Source organism: Rhinolophus ferrumequinum, chromosome 13 (genome assembly GCF_004115265.2).
Source record: "Rhinolophus ferrumequinum isolate MPI-CBG mRhiFer1 chromosome 13, mRhiFer1_v1.p, whole genome shotgun sequence".
In the NCBI taxonomy this organism is placed as follows: Eukaryota; Metazoa; Chordata; class Mammalia; order Chiroptera; family Rhinolophidae; genus Rhinolophus; species Rhinolophus ferrumequinum.
In genome coordinates, this window is record NC_046296.1 from 66,657,441 (window position 1) to 66,672,199 (window position 14,759).

The 14,759-nt window shown below is 48.6% G+C and overlaps 1 long non-coding RNA gene across 1 annotated transcript; it reads left to right on the top strand.

Moving 5' to 3' along the window:
- The first annotated feature begins 1,725 nt into the window (after positions 1-1,725).
- Positions 1,726-12,597, top strand: LOC117032644 (uncharacterized). Its single transcript, XR_004424788.1, has 3 exons — positions 1,726-1,845; positions 3,349-4,772; positions 11,537-12,597. It is a non-coding gene; the product is annotated as an uncharacterized LOC117032644 (long non-coding RNA).
- Positions 12,598-14,759: the final 2,162 nt, after the last annotated feature.

Below are 14,759 nucleotides of genomic sequence, written 5' to 3' on the forward strand. Positions count from 1 at the left end.
AAGGCAGTGGATGCCCCAGGATTCAGGGCTGGGCAGGGGAGTGAGTGAAGGACAAGGGAAATCTAAGTCTCGCCTCTCAGAAGGTGCAGTCAGGGGAGTGAGTGACAGCAAAGGCAGAATCCAAGGGGACGTGTAGTCTCCCTTTTGTACAAGTTATTATTGCACAAATTAGTGTACAGATGAATTCCTACACGTGCATAAAGATACATCTACCTAGGTGTTTGTGGAAGCATTTGTTTGTCATAGGTCTTGGCGATGATTTTTTGAATCTGACATGAAAGGCAAAGCAACCAAAGCAAAAATCAACAAGTGGGACAACGTTGATCTAAAGAACGTTGGAAACAGCAGCCTACTGAGTGGGAGAAAGTAGTTTGCAAATCACGTGTCTGACAAATCACGTGTCCAAAGTATGTTGGAAACAGCAGCCTACTGAGTGGGAGAAAGTAGTTGCAAATCACGTGTCTGACAAATCACGTGTCCAAAGTATGTAAATAACTCATACAACTCATAGCAAACAAAACAAAACACAAAAGAACAATCCAATTAAAAAATGGGCAAAAGATGTGAATAGACATTTCTCTAAAGGGGACATACAGATGGCCAACAGGTACATGAAAGATACTAAACATCACTCATTATCAGGGAAATGCAAATCAAAACCACAAGGAGGTATCACCTCACATCTGCTAGAACAGCTATTATCAAAAAGACTAGAGATCGTAAGTATTGGTGAGGGTGTGGACGAAAAGGAACCCTCAGACACTGCTGTGGGAATGTAAATTGGTGCAGCCGCTATGGAAAACAGTATGGAGGTTCCTCAAAAATGTAAAAATAGAACTGCCGTATGATCCAGCAATCCTACTTCTGGGTATTTATCTGAAGAAATGAAAACACTAAAATGAAAAGAAATATCTGCACCCCCATGTTCACTGCTGTGTTGTTTGCAATAGCCAAGACATGGAAACAACCTAAGTGTCCATCAATAGATGGATGGGTAAAGAAGATGAGAAACATACATTTTGGCAAGTACCTGGCTTTCCAGCTACTATTAGTAAGAAAGAGAGTCTGAAAAAGTCGTTCAATAGACGGCCAATGGGGATTGCTTCATGCATGTAAAAGTCTGGTTGGGAAGAGTCTGCAGGGGGCTCCTGGTAGTAATGTTTCTGGGGAATAGAATGTGGGGTCTGAGAGGGGGGCAGTAGCTTGCTTTTTCATTAAATATTCTTTCATGCTCTGACTTTTTTGTTACTGTGTGTGTGTATGACTTTTCATTTAAAAAACTTAATTAAAACAGGACGAAAGCATAATGAAATGCAACGGATGCAATATTGCAGAGGCAGAAAGTTGATTCAGGAGTCAGAATCCGGGGAGAGCCCCAAGGCTCTTGTTTGTGGGGGGCATGGTCACTATGGAGCTCCTGTGGCTGAGTTCAGGAGTGAGTGTGAGGGAAAACCCTGCTGCCTGGGTCCTGGGAAGCGGAGGGTGCGGTGGGGCTCACCCAGGTCGTCGGCCGCAGTGGGGAGAGAAGGGAGGCAGAGGCAGGAGCTGGGACAGACGGATCCTCCATCTTTTGAACATTTACTTGGTGGGTGTTCATGGCTTTCTTGCTGCCTCCCCTTCTAGAAGGCAGTGTTGAAACCACCATCTAAGGAAAACCCCTTCTGTCCTGCTGTAGAGACAGTGTTTCTAGAGCACAGTGTTTCTAGAGTGTAGAGATGTGTTTCTAGTTCTGCCCACCAGCTGCCCACGTGTCGGACAACACAATGTGAAGCAGAAACGAGAAAATGATCTCAATCAGTCCTTGAATCAGATGACGGATGATATTGGAAGACAACAAAGAAACAGGTGATTTTGTTTTTCCCGAGAGTGATCTCACTTCCGGTGGGCATTTGTGCCCCTGCACATGTGGGTGGGGTCCAGAGAGGAGCAGAGGCCCATTGCCCTAGTCAGTACCATGCGAGTTTCTCCCCGTCCAGTGAGTGATCTGTAATGGCTCTGTCGGGGGACATGTCATGGCTAGACTCAAGACAAGACCTGCTCTGTGGACCAGTGAATGGAAAGCTCTGGCCTTGCCCTGGTTTTAAAATTGAGCTGCAGGATTTTTCAGAAGTAGAATGGTCCCCCCAGCTCTCCATTGCTCTGTCTACTGGGGGTTTTTTTTCCCCCGTCAAAGTCTAAGGTGGAATAGAGTTTCGTCTGAGACCGTGAGCTTTTCTTTAGTAGAGGATCAATCTGTACCAGTGTGGCTTTGCTGTGCTTGTGTGTGTGAGAAAGCCCAGTATCATGAGAATCCTGGTGCTTGCAAATAGAAAAGCCAGGGCAGGGTCACTCCATTGCACCCTCAACAGTGTATTAGGACTGATTGGGGAGTTCTGGAAGGATTTGATAGTAGCTCCTAGGTATTTCAGGTAGCTATTCCTTAAATACACAGAGAACGCAGATAGCCTAGATCTGAGAACCCAAGCAAAGATGCGTGTCAGAGCTCATTGCAGGAAAAACAAACCATTCTAGATATATTAAGTAGAAAGGGTCTCAATACAGAGGATTTGGTCTTTATAAAATGGATGGAAGGGGTGAAGGAGCAGGTTCTAGACTGGGCCACTGGCATGACTCCTAGAAACAGAACTGGCCATGGGGAGAACCCCTGAGGCACCCCTGATTGGAGCTGGAAGTGAGACCCGGCTGCAGCCTCTGCTTCTACCTGGAGAATGGTCATCCGAAGCTGAGATCCAGAGGTTAGGAAGCCAGACCAAGACACACAGGAGCCGGGAGATGGGCCCTCTCATGTTGCTGCAAACCTCTATCTCCGTGACCTGATTTGCAGCAGTCAAGCTCTGCAGGAAGAGGCCGTCCACTTCACCTCTGCCTTCTGCAGGCGTCATTGGGTGCAAGAATCCTAGCTGCAAGGAGGCCTGGGAAATGCCTTCCAACTCTTACGTTGGGTGGAAGGAGGGGTCAGAGGGGTCATCCCACAGAGTCTGGCTCATAGGACAATGCTAAGCGTACTGATGACTAAACTTGATTTGTGCAGTATTGATTCTTTAGGCAGATTTTGACTCAGGAACGTGTTCTGCTTTGGGTGCGTAAGTTATGAAAAGCAACCGTTTCTCCCAAATCCACACGCAATACTAGGTGCTTGTGGTCTCAGCTCTACCATATCTTCATACATGGCCTTGAACAAATCTCAGCTGCCCGGTTGTCAAATGAGGGTGTGTGACAAACTTGAAGGTGGCCTCCAGCTTTGGGGCCATTTGTCACAGTATCATTTAGCTCACACTTTGAATCTTGAGCTGGGAATTCTTACAAACACTTCTGTGAACAGAAGCTCTTTGTTCTTTGGTTTTCCAGATTTCAAGTGCACTCCACTGGGGAGTTTTCTGAGAGCTCGTGAAGATCAAAGTGAATTAGGAGGAAGAAAGCGTGTGGAAAGCTTGGTGAAGCCCAAACAGAAGTGGATTGCTGCCCAAGTGACCATGTCTGGTGTTGAATGCCGGGCTTCATAATTTCAAGGCCCCGTGTCATTTGCTCTTCCCAGCAGTAGCTTCCATCTGCTGAAGAGGAGACTACGGCTAGGCCCACTCTGTGACCATGGAGATGATGCTTTAGAGACCACGTGACTGGTGGGGCTAGGGGAGAGCATGTGTCCCATGGCTTTGGTCCTGTGATACCTGCACTCTACCAGCCGTAGTAGAGGACATTGTCCCCTTGGAAGTCCACCAGTCCCCCGCTGGGCTCCCTGGTGTGAAAAGGGTAGGCACGGGAGTGGAGGCTTTAGGCTGGGATCCACTGCTGCCTGTCTACCCGTGGGCTCCAGTGGTGTGCCCCTCCCGTCCCCAAACTCAAGTGCGTGTTGGGGAAGTGCTGCTCACACTGGGCTCTAGTGATATGGCTCCAGCATACCGCGGATTTAGGCTGGCCACCACTCTACCTACTGGTGAAATCTCCCATAACTCATGAGAGAAATGACAGCTTCTTCATGGAGCTGAGGCAAAAGCCTTGGGATAGGCAGTCACTAGCTGTGTGACCTTGGACATGTCCCTGATGTCATTGGCCTGGATAGAAAGTTGTTAGAGTGGTACCCACAAACCATTGCTTCTGGAGAACAGTGAACACATGTGACTTCAGACCATCTTCTGCCTCCGGGTGATGTCACAGTCTCCTCGTGGCAGGCCCCCTAATCCTGGGAGCCTGTGTGTCCCTTCATCCCCATGATAATCCAACCCCCACTGTCTGGGGGGATATGCTGAAGAGTAGCGGAACTCAGGTGGGCCTCGGTTCACCTGAACTTGACATTCCAGACTTGCCACGTCCAAGCTCTGTGACATCGGGCAGGTTACTTCACCTCTCTGAGCCTTGGTTTCCTATCTGTAGCAATGAAATGAACTATAGTCATCGATATTGATATTGGTTGTGAGGAGAAAGGGGGCATAGTTGTAAACATGGGATGAGATCGTGGGAATGTACCCGACCCACGGCCTCTGAAAGCCTAGCGCCAGGAGCTGTGTCATGTGCTTTATCTCATTTCGTCCTCATAAAGCCCTACGAGGAAGCCACGCCACCTGCCCAAACGCCACAGAGCCAGGCCACAGCTGGAGTGGGCGTCAGCAGTGCCCGGCTCTGAGTCCTGAGGATGCTCTGCCCTCTCCTCTTGTGTCTTTCCTTTCTTTCTGCCATGTGTGAGGAACCACGTGCCACAGTCCTGAATGGGCCCTTTCTTCCACGAGGACACCTGGACGCAGGCTAGGGTGCCGGAGGTGGCCGAGGGACAGCAGGTGCGGAAAGGTTCTGTGTGCGTTGTGGTTCTCAAGTATTTCCTCTGATAACATTCATTGAGGGCAGCATGGCTGGACGTTCGCTGTCCACCCTGAGGGCCGGAAGTGTCCTGGCTGGGAGGAGGAGGGGGGACGGGAATAAGGGGGGGCCCCTGTCTGTCTGGCGGCGGCGCAGGGCCTGAGCACGCAGTTCCTGAAGGCGTTTAGGAAGCCCAGCTTAACCCGCCAGAGCTTCCCTTGGGTTGAGGGGTTCCTGAGACATTTGCAATGTAAAGGGCGGGTGTCCTCCATGACGCAGAGGGCAAGATACCATCTGTAGAAGAGTGTATTTAGAAGACAGGAAATGAGCCCTCCAGCCTGCTCTTTACTCACGAGTTTCGCCTCATGAGTGCTCCCAGAGTTGACCGAAAGGCTGCAGGGCGACACAGAGGAAACGGTTCTGGCCTTCAAGTGGAGGCATCATTTGCTTCCCTTTTTCTCCTCTCTCCCCCACTTTCTGTTTCTAAGCTTGCAGCCTTTGCTGGGGTTGCCCCACCGTACTGTGGAGAAATGACATTTTGCTAGAAACTGAGTCATGTTGCTGGATGTTTCAGCCCTGTGCTTGATTAGCAAACCTGTTTCGAGAATGGGAAAATGCACAGGGCTATTTTGAAGTGTTCTCAGCATTGGCTTTCCTAATTCCTAGAACAGACATCAGAGGCTTTTCTATTCTCAAGTGCAGATCACACTTAGCAGCCACGTGACCTTTGGCAGATTGGACTTGCTGGGCATTCGTCAGCTCATCTGTAAAATGGAGCTGACACTACCTACCTCACAGGGCAAAGGATCCAACAATCCTGTGCCCCTCCCCTGTAGTGGGCAGTGCCTGTGGGCATTCCGTGAGCTGAAGTTTCCTGTTGGTGTTTTTATGGTAAGACTGATTGTTCTAAGACCAGCGTGGAGTCTTAGAACATGTGCTAAACCCAGGTGTGTTTGTCAGTTTAAAATCCACCCTTGGCCAGCTATTGGAGGAACCAATCTAAAACTTGTACGTATACTTAAATCGTCAGCCAGGGGAAAACTTGGCAACTTCGCTCAGTAAGTAAACATTTGCCAAGCTTCTCTGTGCTAGCCCTGTGAGGGCAACTGGAGAGAGGGAGAAATGCAGCATGGCCTCAGCCGGAGGACTGTCTGAAGTGGAAGTGACTGCAGATCAGGATGAGTGTGACATAGGGGCGAGGGGCACCCAGCTCAGCTTGGGGGCTGTGGGAATGGGTCTGTGCAGATCTCATTAGCGAGTGTTGACAGCGGGGATACGCCGAGATGCAGTGGGCTTAGGAAGGCTGGCACGGCGACTGCTGGGGCTTCACAGGAGCTCCCTCGTGTAATCCCCACCAAGTTGGTGCTGGTGTCACCTCCAGGTCACAGAGGGGCTAAGACACTTGCCCAAGGCTTCACAGCTGGGAGAGGGCAGAGCTGGGGTGTGAACAGAGACCTCAGTGACATGTGCCTTCGAGTGACCAAGGCCCATACCTACGTGAATCCTTCCTGACTCTGACCCAACCTGCCGCTGTGCAGGGATGTGATTTTGCTATAGTCACTTACCACTCCAAATTGGCTACAATGAGACAGACGTCCTGGAAGTAATTCCTTTGTGGGTGAGGGCTCCTGAGCGGGCAAGCATGTTGCCCCACTTGCTGATAACAGGTTTTCTCCTGAGTGGGGTTCTCCAGGGACCCCTGGAGACAGGGGCTATCTTGTCTCCTTTGCCATCTGTTGCCAACATTTCTGAGTGGTGTGAGAGGTTACAGGGCCTGCTGTTCTGTAGCAGCTGCTTCTGGTGTGGGGGCCTCAGAGCCCCCTGTGCAGTCGCCAGCAGCTCAGGCCAAGGCCAGGAGACAGCAGGAGAGAGCATCAGCCTCCATGTGAGCGCGGAGAGTTCCAAGGGCCAACAGGACGCTCTCCTGGGCCGCAGGTACGGAGACAGTGGGGTCACCTCGCCGTGGAGTGGTCAGTGTGCTGAGAGAAGATACTTTTTAAAGAAGTTTAGCAGATTTATCGCTCCCCTGCAATATAATTCAAGGTGTTTCATTACATGAATGGATATTATGTGTGAAATATAATACACAATTAGCTCTATTATATATTGTATAATTGGAGTCTCGGTTAATTTCCAGCCCTATAGCTTTCTTGCAAGGGGGTCAGAGTTAAACTCAAATTAGTCAATGTAACTACTGGTTAGCACTTCCAGTAAGTTCAGAGCGGGGAAAGGTGGGGGCTGTCATCAGAAGGAATTATGGGCGAGCCTGGGCACTGGGGAATTAGCATGTGGACTACCTGCGAATGACCTGCAAAATCAGAAGCACTAGTCTGAACGCAGGTGAGCGTAGCATCTCGGGATCGGGAGGCTGGTGAGCGGTGAGGAGGCCCTGAAGCGTTAACCTGCACCGCTCAGGGCCGCGTGGTGCCGGAGGTGTGAAAGGAGGGAGATCATGTTTCTCTTTTAGGAAAAAGACATAATCCAGCCCGGAAAGCCATCTGCTAGGGTGACGACAAGGTACAGGAACCAGTGGTGCAGTGGTGGTTCTTAGCCAGATAGGAGCCACCCTGCCCAGGTCAGAGGGGGGGTGATTGTGGGCAATGGCAGGGTGGAGAATCTGGAGACTCTGTGGAAGTTCCAACAGACACTGAGGCCCAGGGGCTTTCCATCATCTCAGGAAGCCCTGCAGCTGCTCAGAGGGTTGGTTAGTGGCTCAGGTGTCTGGGTTCTGGTCCCTTCCATGCTCTGTATTGGAGTGAGTGTCCTGGAACATAGGATCACTTGGAGTGCCCTGGGGGAGGGCCATCTGAGACCCCGAGGCCCGCCGATGTTTCGCTGGTTGTCTGGCAGCCACCTGGGCACTACCCACATGGTGGTGGCTAAGGACGGAGCAGGGAAACAGGAGAGAAGCCAGACCTCGGAGCGAGATCTGAATGTCAGTTCTAGCTGTGTGGCCTCACATGTCATCTAACCTCCGAGACCTCAACTTTACCTTCTTCCAGTGGGGAGAATAATATTTAGTGTTATCAGTACACGAATTGAGGCATTTACGTTCAGCGCCCAGCACACTGCCGGGCATCCTGAAGGTAGTTGGCACCCAGGAACTATGCTTATTAAGAAAACCCAGTGGTCTGGGCAGCAGGTCTGCCTTCTGAGCAGAGCTGTCTTGGAGAGAATTTTCCAACCTATGGCACTGCGCTACAAGACACAACTAAATTCCTGTTTACATATAAACCTAAACGCTCTTATTCTAACCGCACTACCACCTTAAACAACATAGATTTATGCTTTCGGCTTTAGCTGTTCATATGTTTAAAAGCAGCACACACTTCCAGAGTGATTACGCGAATGTACTTAGGATTTTAACAACCGCACTGCCTGCGCTAACCATCTATTTGAACTACATTGTGCAAATACGATGTTATCTTAAATAAGCTCCTAATATAACTCAGTAATGACTATAATGCTTTTTTGGTGAAATTGTGGGGTTATTACTGAATTTCGCCGGGACTCTCACACACTGAACCTTCGAGCAAATGCCAGCGGTGCCCAGTTCTTGAATTCCTGACCCACAGGAGCTGGAAGTGGCTGTCCTTGCAGGCTGGGGAGGAGCCGGGCGACACCCGCAGCAGTAGGTGAGCGGGTGTGAAGGAGCGCACCTGCCGGAGGTAGAGTCACCCCTATCGGAAACCTCATCAAACAGGACAGGAACTATCAATGTTGCCCAGCGTGCACATTCCAGTGATAACAGAGCCGGAGGCCACCGGCCTGGGAGGCCTGACTCACCGAGTGGAATGCAGACTGGGGAGGATGCAGCCAGCTCCCTGTACTCTCTGCAGGGCAGCCCACCTGCATGCCTCCTGACACGCACAAGGAGGGTTAGAAAGGGGCCGTGGGAGTTTGGGGGGCAGGTGTATTTCTTTGATTGGCTCCAGGCTGAAAGAAATGCTCAAATCTCAGTTTATCGTCACATCTCATTAAAGAAACAGGAAAATAAACACCAAGGTGAAAAATGGAGGATTTAAAGATATAATCTCCCACCCTCCCTCCCTCTCCTTTCCTCCCTCCGTTCTTTCCTTCCTTCCTCTGTTTCTTCATTTCCTTCCTTCCTTTCTTCCTTCCTTCTCTCCTTCATTCCCTCCTTCCTTCTTTTCTCCCTTCCTTCCTTCCTCCTCTCCTCCCTTCTTTCCTTCCTTCTTTCTTCCCTTCCTTCCTTCCTTCCTTCCTTCCTTCCTTCCTTCCTTCCTTCCTTCCTTCCTTCCATTTTTATGGTTGGAAGCACATAGCTTAAAATAAGGAGACGAGAGCCAAGCTAGGAGAATGCTAGGAATCCAATAACACGAACTTCAAGGAGAACTCTGGAAGGATGAGGTAGCCCAGTCGTCTGCAGCAAGCACGCCCTGCAGCCCTAGCTCTGGCCGAGCATCCAGCGCCTGCGTCAGGCAGGGAAGCTCACCAGACTTTCTGCAGGGGAAGAAAAAAAGTTGTATTTGTTTGCCATGGAAAGGGTCCCGGATCTGGAGTCAGCAGACCAAGTGAGGAGCAGCTGAGGCAGGTCACGTCACCTGTCCAGGCCTGAAAACGAAACGTGGCGATGTTTTATCCTGGGGACACTATTAGATGATGGGCACCATGAAGAACTTTCTAAACTGCAAAGCACTTTGCACACTGAGGGTGATATTAAAATACCTGCAGAAGCTAGAGTGGGGCAGGCCTTGCACGTGCAAACTGCTCGCTGGGACATATGAGGAAACTAATATATATATACAGAGGATGCCAAAAAAAATGTAGACACATTGTAAGAAAGGAAAAAACTGTATTAAAATTGTAATACTCAATATATACCGATAGCAAAAGATGAATACAAGTCATGTGTCTACGTTTTTTTGGCATTCCCGGTATATATATAGATATATATAAAATGCCGACACTGCGGATACTGGCAGAACCTCCTGACTACACTACATCATGCTCATTTACGTAAGGACTTGTCGTAAGCAATTGCACTGTCATGCACAATTGCATGGTGAGCTTCATCTGTCACGTGGAGAAGCCAATGCTTGGAGAAGCTGTGGCACTTGGCCCTCCCCTAACCCCCCCCCCCCCCCCCCCCCCCCGTCACTCGGGTAAGATGCAGAGGGGCTCAGGGGTTGGCTTGGCTTGGCCACAGGATCACATGCGTTCTCCCTCCTCCCACTGCCTCAGAGCGCAGCAGAGAGTGTGCCTTCTCTTCTCTGCTTTTATAGGTGAGTGACCGGAAGTCTAGAGATGGACTCTCCACATCGTGAACCGACATGGCACCAGGATCTGGAACCTCTGGGCTTTCCCTTCTTCCCACAGGGTGCTGAACCCTGCAGACGTCACACCCTAGGAATTTAGTATTAACCTCCCCATTTCATAGGCGAGGATATTCGGGCTTGGTGAGCTTTAAATGACTTGCAAAAAGCCAGGGCTGCTGACTGATTCTGCTCCATGAGCCTTTTGTCCTCCAATCCAATCCTCTTCCACAAAGAAGCAAGTGGGAACTTTATTCGGGATTGAAGGTGATTGATTACAGGGCTGCAGAGAGCTGACAGCATGATTTAAAGGATGATGGGAGGGGCAGAGGCTGTAGGCTCAGGGCACAAGCACTGGACTCTGGCCTCTTACACCAGTTTGCTCTGAGATCTAGGAAAAGCCTTGGCTTTCTCATCTGTAAACTAACTTTTAGATGATATTAGGATCTGAGTTGTCACCCCAAATTCACACACTGAAGTCCTAAACCCAGACCTCAAAATGTGACTATTTGGAGACAGAGTTTTTAAAGAGGTGATTAAGGTAAAATGAGGTCGTATGGGTGGACCCCAATCCAATCTGACCTTACAGGAAGACATTAGGACCCAGACACACAGAGGGGTGACCATGTGAGGACACAGGGAGAAGACGGCCGTCTACTAGCCAAGGAGAGACTTCAGGAGAAACCAACCCTGCTGACACCCGGATTTGGACTTCCAGCCCCCAGAACTGAGAGAAAATAAATTTCTGTTGTTTAAGCCCCCCAGCCTATGGTGCTTCGTTGTGGTAGCCCTGGCAAGCTAATTCAGATGAGATAATTCCATAGTGTACAGGAAACGTGGTTTCCTGCTGCTGGTTATTGTGGACTCTGGAACTATCCATGGGCTGCAGTTGGCTGGGAGTCGAACCAATGAGATTGTGTCTGGAGAGGTTTCTGGAGTCTGAGGTCTTGGGATTGGTGTTTATTGGTTCAGGAGACACTGTCTGTGGCCTCTTTCCTCACCACAGGCTGCCCCTCCCAGACGCCTCTCAGGCAGGACAGGTGTGGGTGGTTTCTCTGCCCCAAACACTCCGCGTCCCTGGCAGATTTTCGTCCAATGAGCAGTTAAATGTGACAGGAAGGAAAGCACAGTGTCTTATTAAAGTGGTGCTGAAATAGCAAAGAGAAAAATTGGGAATGGTCTTACCAAACGGGAGTGGAACGAGGGCTTGCCCCTGGCTTCCTATCAGTGGAATTGAGGCGTTATCTTGTCCAGACTGTGCATTTCTCAGGTGGGAATGGGGCCCGAGAGGAAATGTGATTTGCCTGAGGCAGGGCTGAACCAAGCCACTCGTCTCCTGAGCAGCAGTCACATACTGATTTGGGGAACAGGAAAAGGGATGAAAAGGATTCTCTTCAGATTCAGAAGTGCCTAATGCAGAGCAAACAACACATTTAAACTCTAAAAGTCTTCTCTGTTTGTTTGTTTAGGTTCTTTTTCGCTGTCTGGAGGAGTTATTTGAAACAGTTAAATGTTATCATCCGCCCATTGTGTGCGAAAGACTGTGAAGGTCAGAGAAACACTAACACGCTTCTCTCGTCTGACAAGTACCCACATCAACCGGCTTGTTTATGTTGAAAGGAGCTGAGGCGCCAAGCACACAGGCCTTTCTTCACGTGCATCAAGGCGAGGGCCACAGGAGGGAAGCAGGATGTGCACCCCTACTTCCCATGGAAAGTGCTGGAAGGCTCTGTGGTTGTTGAGCCCCTCCTAGACCAGGCCGCTTCAGCCTGGGTCTTTCTGATGAATGGGCTTCGTGACATTTGTCCAATGGAAGCAGGAACAGAGCAATCAGACCAGGGCAGCTGCTGAAGGTGACGGGGGCTCGACTAGTTTCAACAAACTGTAACCTTCGATAATTGGGAGGCTGCTGTGCGTGTTTCATTTGTGGTGTGCACACCCCTCTGCAGGGCTGCCCATCCCATAGGGGAGAAAAATGAGGGCCAGAGGGCTTGGGGAACTATATGCCCATGGCCACACAACTGGGGGACTGTCTGACCTGGGGTTTATACCCAGACTTGCCCTATTGCCAAGCTGAGATTCTTCATCGAACCTCGTTGCCCCCATTGGGGCATTTACTGAATGCCCGTGGCCTGGCAGGGACTTGGTCCCCTACGAAGCAGACGTGGTCCCTGACTCGGGCAGCTCACCACATGGCACTAGGTGCCTCTCCCGAGAGCTGTGGGTGTGGGACTGGTGGGAGCACAGGTTTTTTTAAACAAGAAAGTATATGTTATTAAAGAAAGCAATACGGACTTGTTGCTGCAAATTTAAAAGTGCAAACAGAGTAGAAAGGGAAGAGAAAGAAACTAGCTTTATTTTCAGAATCAGAAGTTCGCTGCTATTACTCTTTGGTGTTTATTGTTTGGGCCTGTTTTTTTCCTACACATTACTTTTCTTACCTGGTTGTAATTATCCCTGGATTGTAGGCTTCAGGAGAGAGGATCTACGTTTTTCTCATTTTCCATTTTATTTCTTATACCTGTACAGTGCTCAGCAAACAGTTGGTGCTCAATAAATGGTTTTAAATAAATTTGTAGAACAATAAAATATATCGTTTTGTAGTCTTCTGTTCTCATTTAAAATTCTAATATATTTTTCTCATCCTTTCCTAACTAGAATCTTTTTAATAAAAGCGCATAGAACCGTAGTTTAATGTACTTCACCATTTCCCTGATGCCGGATATTTAGGTGTTCTACAGGGTTTTGGAATACAGTGTATTCTTAATAAATAACGAAGCAGTGAACATCCTTGTACATAAAGCTTTCCCCCATACCCCCAACCCCCCATATTCTGGGATATTTCATTTGGATGGATTCCCAGAAGGTACTTAACAGGTCAAAGTATATGAACATATTTATTTGAAATCCAGATGGCTACAGACAATTTCTCGAAACGTGTGCCAGTCAGTGTATACTCCCATAAGTGGGGCACGTGGCTCAGGCAGACAGAACGTGAGGTCTGGGGTCCAACCACCTGGCCTTGAGTCCTGGCTCTGTTACTTACTTGCAGGTGAACTTGAGTAAGTTGCTTAACCTCTCTGGGCCTCAGTTTCCCCATTTGTAAAGTGGCGGTGATAGAGATAGCTCATACCGTGTGTCCCCGAAAATAAGACCTAGCCAGACAATCAGCTCTAATGCGTCTTTTGGAGCAAAAAATAATATAAGACTGGGTCTTATAGTAAAATAATACAGGGTCTCATATTAATTTTTGCTCCAAAAAATGCAATAGAGCTGATTGTCCGGCTAGGTCTTATTTTCGGGGACATGGGTAGAATTGTGGTAAGAACTGAATGAACAAGGCTTGTAGAAGTGCTCCACAGGCTGTAGCTCTCTGAAATGTGAGCTCTCTGGCAAAGGGACTTGCTGTCAGGCTGGCATCGAGCCTACAGGATTCTGGGACAGAGGGGTACAGCTTCCCAAGACTGAGGAAAACAGCATCCTGGGGCTCAGGAGTTTAGTCCTGAGAATGCCATGTTGTATGTTCCTGTCCATCTCCTCAACCTAGCTGAAATCTGAGCTACAGAGCTTCTTTTTCCCCTTGGATTAGTATATATATATATATATATATATTAAAAATATAGCTGACATACAGTATTATATTAGTTTCAGGTATACACCACAGTTATTCAACATTTATATACCTACAGAAGTGATCACCATAAGTCCAGCAACCACCTGACACCATACCATGCTGTCACAATATTATTGACTATATTCCTTATGTGTACATTACATCAGGTGTACAGCATAGTGGTTAGACATTTATATAATTTAAGAAGTGATCCCCCTGACTGGTCTAGTACCCACCTGGCACTATACATACTTATAACCACATGATTGACTATATTCCCTATGCTTTACTTTACATCCTATGACTATTTTGTGATTACCAATTTGTACATTTTTTTTTTTTTTTTTTAAGATTTTATTGGGGAAGGGGAACAGGACTTTATTGGGGAACAGTGTGTACTTCCAGGCCTTTTTTCCAAGTCAAGTTGTTGTCCTTTCAATCTTAGTTGTGGAGGGCACAGCTCAGCTCCAGGTCCAGTTGCCGTTTTCTAGTTGCAGTGGGCGCTGGCCACCATCCCTTGCGGGACTCGAGGAGTTGAACCCGCAGCCTTGTGGTTGAGAGCCCACTGGCCCATGTGGGAATCGAACCCGCAGCCTTCGGAGTTAGGAGCACGGAGCTCCAACCACCTGAGCCACCTGGCTGGGCCCCCCCCCCCATTTGTACTTCTTAATTTCTTCCCCTTTTTCACCCACCCCTAACCCCCCACCCATCTGGAAACCATCAAAATGTTCTTTGTATCTATGAATTTGTTTCTGTTTCATTGGTTTGTTTATTTTGTTCTTTAGATTCCACTTACAAGTGAAATCATATGACATTTGTCTTTCACTGTCTGACTTCCTACACTCAGCACAATACCCTCTAGGTCCATTCATGTTGTCACAAATGGCAAGATTTCATTCTTTCTAATGGCTGAGCAATATTCCATTGTATATATGTATCACCTCCTCTTTATCCATTCATCCATTCTGGGACATGCAGGTTGACTTCTTATCTTTGCTATTGTAAACAATGCTGCAATGAACATATGGATGCACACGCCCCCTCGAAGTAGCATTTGGGTTTTTTCAGATAAATACCCA